This window comes from Crocuta crocuta, unplaced genomic scaffold, assembly GCF_008692635.1.
Source record: "Crocuta crocuta isolate KB4526 unplaced genomic scaffold, BGI_CrCroc_1.0 scaffold613, whole genome shotgun sequence".
Lineage (NCBI taxonomy): Eukaryota > Metazoa > Chordata > Mammalia > Carnivora > Hyaenidae > Crocuta > Crocuta crocuta.
The window spans coordinates 245,808-251,767 of record NW_027528880.1 but is presented as its reverse complement, the minus strand read 5'-3'; positions in this window follow the sequence as shown (position 1 = coordinate 251,767).

Here is a 5,960-nt window from a genome sequence, read left to right as displayed (position 1 = left end):
TCACGCAGGCAGATCGGCGCCTGGCAGCATGCGGACGGATGCACCCGGGGCCCCGACGGGAGGGGCGGTGGGAGGCCTCGTCCAGGAGGCGTCCACGGAGCTGCAGGGTCCGGCCAGAGCCTGGATCGCCCTGGCTGACCTCCAGCCCCTTCTGAGAGCCCGGGGCCCGGCCACTGCCGCCGACGGGGCCTCGCCAGGGAGCGGGAGGGGCCTCCCAGACCTGCCAGGTGGCCTGGCCTGGCGCCCAGGCGCCTCCTCCAGCCCTGAGGTCTCCCTGGAGCACATCCGGTGCCCCTGGGGGCTGCTGCTCCCGTGCAGCCCTGAGGAGGCCGGGAAGGGGTGTGAGGAGGGGAGCGTGGGGGGACATGCGGACGGGGAGAGCGGGGGTGCAGGAAAAGGGGGGCAGAGGGCGCATCAGGGGCAGCCGCAGGCCTCAGAGGCCGGCCCGNGCCCCCCACCCCCGGCCCAGCCCCCCCGGGCACCCCACCTGCCCGGACGCCCCTGACCTGGGACACCCGGCCCTCTGGGAGGGCCCACCATGCGGCTCCCTGGACGCGGCAGGGACACTTCCAACCACACGTCTGGATGGATCTCCGTCTTCTGAGCTCTGGGAGGAGCGTGCCTGCGCCCATTATCCCCGCCGTACAGACAGGGAAACTGAGGCCAGAAAGGTCAGCCTGTGGTAAGCCAGAATGTGAGGCCAAAAAGGGACACTGTAGGCCTCTGCCCCGCCCCCCACCCTCTGCCACCTCGGCCCCCTTGCCCTCTCCCTGCCCCGTCCAGGTCCCTGGATTCTCCCTGTTAACTGGCCTGCTCGGACCAGAGGCACAGGCCCCTCAGTAATTACGGGAAACAATCCCAGGTCTGTGTGGGTTCAGCCCCGACCCGTTCTGCCACTTTCTGTGAGAAGGCAGAGCCCGCTCGGCAGCTTTGGGGCCGTCTCTGCCTCCTTTCCGCTCCTGGCTCGGGGAACCCAGAACCTGTCCAGCGGGTTTGGCTAAAATTGTGTCTTGTTGCCCGTGCAAGTTCACGCACTGCTCACTTCTGTCTCCCTCAGGTGGGGAGCGCCGGGGCTCGCCCCAGGTCGCTGGAGGCCGCGGCAGTGAAGGACCATGTGAGTACCTGGGGACCCCAGGGTTCGCGGCTTCAACAACGGCGGGTAGGAGAGGCAGGGACCGGGGTCCCTGGGGAGCCCAGGCCCTGCACTCTGAACAGGAGGGGGGAAGTCGGCCGGACTGGCATTAGAGGCGCAGCCACCTGCCCTGGGGCTCCTGGGCCAGGGGGCTGGGGGGAGGGGCTCAGTGGGTTTCCTGGGCAGAGGGGCGGGGTGCAGAGAGCACCAGGAAGTCGTCATCTGGTAAGGACTCAGGGGCACTGGGAGTGGGCTGCTGGCCAGGCGCCGCATCCCGGACCCGCCCCACCGCCTGGACCCTCACAGGGCAGAGGGTCCAGGCCACGGGGCTGCGGGGACCCCGACCACGGGGCTGCAGTCACACGCAGCGCCGCCGCCCCCAGTGCAGGGCTGGGCACCCTGGGACCCTCGGTGGCCCCCAAAATGCAGTGACAAACAGGGACGTGGGTCCCGCTCAGCCTCCCCTGGCCGGGCCTCAGGGAGGGCAGCCACAGAGGGCCAGCCCGTCCTCGGGAGTCAGGTTGCAGGCCGAGCTGTTACCTGAGCCGCAGAGCAAAGCCTCAGCCCGCCAAGCACGCGCGCACCTGCTTTGCTCTCTGAGCGTGCGTGCATGTGCACATGGGATGCACGGCTGCTTGTGCCTGTGTGCGGGCGTGCACAAGCGTGTGCAGCTCTCCGCGGGCCTGTGCAGGGCCCTGCGCGCGGTGGGGCAGGTGACTGAGGGCGGCAGCTGTGTGCGCGGGGCTGTGTGTTGGGCCGCCACTAAGGTGTGTTAGGACAGTGTTAGATACTGTCGCCTCCCTGTGTGCGTGTGAGCGTCACACACTATCCACACGTGTCACGGTGATGTTAGAAACCACCCCAGCAGTGACGCCTCTCTGGACATGACCTGCCGCTGTGAAGTGGCCCCGGGGGCTACAAGGAGGCCCAGGCTCTGGGTTTCTGCCCTGGCTATGTCTCTCGCAACCTGGTGGCATCACTCTGAGCCTCGGCTTCCTCATCTATAAAATGGGGTTGTCACAGCTACTCCGTGGGTAAGCGTGAGATCCAATGAGTCGCTGCACGTGAAGCTCCCGACAGGTGCCGGGCACCCAGGCTCGCCCCCGGCCGCCAGCCAGCTGCTGTTGCCGGAGCGCCCACCACGCCCGCCCCGGGAGGCGGGGCAGCCCAGGCAGCACAGACCCTGGTGTCTCCAGGGGCCCCGGTGGAGACACACCCACCGTCTGTGTTAGGGACAGGGCCATCAAGGCTCAGCCAGGCGAGTGGATTGGCCGAGGTGGCCACAGGCTTTGCCCATCACCGCAGAGGCCCCCACAGAGGGTGGGCAGAGGCACCCGAGCTTCTTATCTGCCCCGAGCTGTAGAACCAGACACCCAGCACCTCCTCAGAAGGTCACGGGGCTCCAGGGTGCCAGCAGCCGGCGGTCTCCGGTGGCCCTGGCGCTCTCTTCTGTGCGAGGAGGCCCCTCACCCCGACACGGCCACCGAGACCCAGGGGACCCGAAGTGCCCACACACTGAACGGCTGTCCACAGATGCAGGCATGTGCCGGTTGGAGCCTGAGGCCTCTCCCCTGGACTTGGGGCTGGGGGGTCTTGCCCTCTTGCGAAGGGGCTTTGCAGCAATGGGACGTGCACTTGTCGGCGAGAGGAGGCGCCCTGTACGCGGCACGATCAGCCGGCGGGGGCCACGTGAGGGAGGCGCTGGTGGGGGGACGGTGGGCAGTGGATGTGGTCTCGTCTGCACTTAGCTGAGCACTCGACCTGCCGGGTCCTCAGCTGGACGCACACGGCCTGGAATGTGCCGCCAGGACAGCTGTCACTGGATAGAAACGAGCCTTATAACAGCCTGATGTGGGGGTAGTATGACCCCCACACGCGGGACCCGAGGCTCAGAGAGGCCACACAGAACATAGAGGCAGGAGGAGACCAACCCCAGGCCCGTCAGCCCTCTGCCCAGGGTAGGGCAGACGCGAGGGGTCGCCCGCCCTTCCTCCCGCCCGCTCCTTCCGGGGGCTCAGCCCCAGGAGAGACCGTCCAGTAGGGGCGTCCAGAGCGTCCGCGGGCCCTGGGGAGCAGAGCTCAGGCCTCTGTCCCCATCCGCACCCCGGCCAGCAGCTCAGGCCACCCTCTTCCTGTGCACACACCACCCAGGCCCAGGGACAGAGGCCCAGCTCCCCAGCCTCAGCTCGAAGCCGCCCAGGCCCGTCTTCCCTGAAGCCCTAGCCCTGCTTGTGAGGACAGCCTCCCTCCACCTCCCACCCCTTCCTTAGACCCTCCTCCCTCCAGGAGAACGGAGGCCCCCGAAGACCAGGTCTGTCCCCTCTGCCTTGGCCAAATGTGCTTCTGTCACCTGCCCACCCAGGGAAGTCACAACATCCCCGTGACACTGTCACCCATGGGCTGGATGGCTCTGGGCCTCCCCAGGAGAGGGGAGGGGAGGGGAGGAGAGGAGAGGCTGCCGGAATGATGCACCCCTTCCAGCTCTGTTTCCAGCCACCAGCACATCCTGCCCTGTGTCCCTGCTGTCCCTTGCCCAGCGTGCAGGAGACAGTCTCCTCCCATCAGGTGGGGGGAGCAGGGCCCACCAGCCCTGCATCCGCTGCTCCCAGACCTGTGGGCACTGGAGGCTCCCTGGGGCAGCTCCCAATGGGCTGGGGGGAAGGGAGGGAGAGGCCCGGCCCGTCGGGCGGGTCTGGGTGGAATTTCAAGCGCTGCGGCTCAGCCCCTGCCTGGCCCTCCTGGCCCAGCCTCCCGCCCTGAGTCTGCAGAGGCCCTGCTCACCGTGTGGTCCGGTGGCCCTGCTGCAAGCCAGCGCGCCAGGGCCACTGGGGACCGAGTCACTGGTACACGCGGGGCAGGGTCTGCGGACCCCTGAGCCAGTTCCAACCCCAGCTCCCACTTCCTCCTGGGTGGCTGGCAAACAGGACGAGCTCTCCTTGGGCCTCGGTTTCCCCCTTTGGAGAGCAGGCCCCTCACAGGACACGGGGCTTTAATGCCGGCGGGAGCACTGGCCTGTCCCAGCCCCTAGACTTTCCGGTCTTGTCTCCTAACCTCATCAGGCGAGCTCCAGCCCCCAGCCTCAAGGCGGGGCCCCTCCTAAGCTCTTGTCATCCCCACTCAACACACAGCCACCAAGCAGCCACCCATGTGCCCCTGGCCATCACTTGGGAGTGGCCCGGAGCCCTCAAAACAAGTTAAGGGGCCCCAGCACCCCAGCACATGCCGCCTGCCCTGTTCAGTGGGCTCCCACAGCCACCGCAGGACAGGGGACGTCACTGCGTCCTCCGGCCGACACTTCCCGGTGCTCTGACGCTTGACCTCAGGTCCGAAGAGGCTGCTGAGAGCCAGACCCCACGGTCCAGCCTCCCCCTGGCAGCTCCAGAAGCCTCCTGCTGGCCCCGACCCATGGCTTCTCCTGGGGCCAGTCAGGGACCCCCTGGGTTCCACCCCCAACTCCCAAGACCCCAGAGCATCACGCCTCTTCTGTGCTCTGTGAGCACAAATGCCGCATCAGGCCGGCTTTCCAGCCCGGCTCCCATCGTGCGGTGTCACGGCGTGGTGGCACCTGGGGGCGAGCACCCGCCGCCCCTCCCAGCAGGGGGCACTGGCAGCGGCACCTGGGGCTTCCCAGCTTGGGGCTGCTCGGCAGGGTTTGCTGCAAACCCTCGTGCGCGTGTCCTCAGTGCCGACGGGATGAGGCTGGGTTCCCTTGGGCAGCCCGGGCAGGGACTCGGGGACAGCCTGGCGTGATGGGGCCACGGGCCGGTCTGAGCAGGGGCTTCAAGGGCCTCGAAAGGCCCACTGCTGTGCAGAGAGGGTGTCCTCATGGGAAGGGGGGTGGCTTGGGCACCGGTGGGCGTAGCAGAGGAGGGGAGGGGAGGCCTGGGTGGATGTAGGGGGCGGGCCAACAGTTGCTGCTGTCAGCAGAAGAGGGGCCAGGAGCTCAGCCACCTGCCTGCAGGGTCCAGCGGACCCCAGGGCTCCTTGGGCTAAAGCCCAGAAGGGGCCACCTCCCCTGGCCAGGAGGTGATATCCACCCTGTTCCTGGAGAGACTCTGTCCGTCCAGCGGGGCCTCGTCCGTCCAGCAGGGCCGGCAGCAGCCTCAGGAAACGCAGGCCAGAGTCCAGATGACCATCCACATTTACTCAGACGCAAGGTGAACATGGGGAGAAGGGGTGCTGGGGCCTCAGCGCCCCTTAATACATGCATACACAGCACAGCACACAGCCCACACGTGTGGCACACACAGCACCTGTGCACAGTACGTGCACACACACATGTACACACAGCACCTGTGCACGGTACATGCACACACACATGTACACACAGCACCTGTGCACGGTACGTGCACACACACATGTACACACAGCACCTGTGCACGGTACGGGCACACACACATGTACACACAGCACCTGTGCACGGTACGTGCACACACACATGTACACACAGCACCTGTGCACGGTACGTGCACACACGCACACACACACACACGGCATGCACACGCGTGCACAGCACACTCCCCGGCCCCGGACAGAAGGCAGCCCGGGTGCGCGGCAGCCCAGAGCGGAGGTCTGGGTCGGAAGCCGGTCCTCGCCCCAGCACTGGCAGTGCCCCCTCCCCTCAGAGAAGGGCCTGGAAGAGAGACTTTCCCAGAAGGGCTCTGCATGTTGCAACCGGCTCACGGGTTAACAGAGCATGTAATGGGTGCCCGGAGCCACTGCAGACCGGGCCTGGCCAAGCCTCCTGATCCGTGGCCCAGCCTCCCGGGCCCGGGGCCAATCGGTGGCACAAGGGCAGTGGCGGGGGGGGGGGGGGGGGCCACAGCGC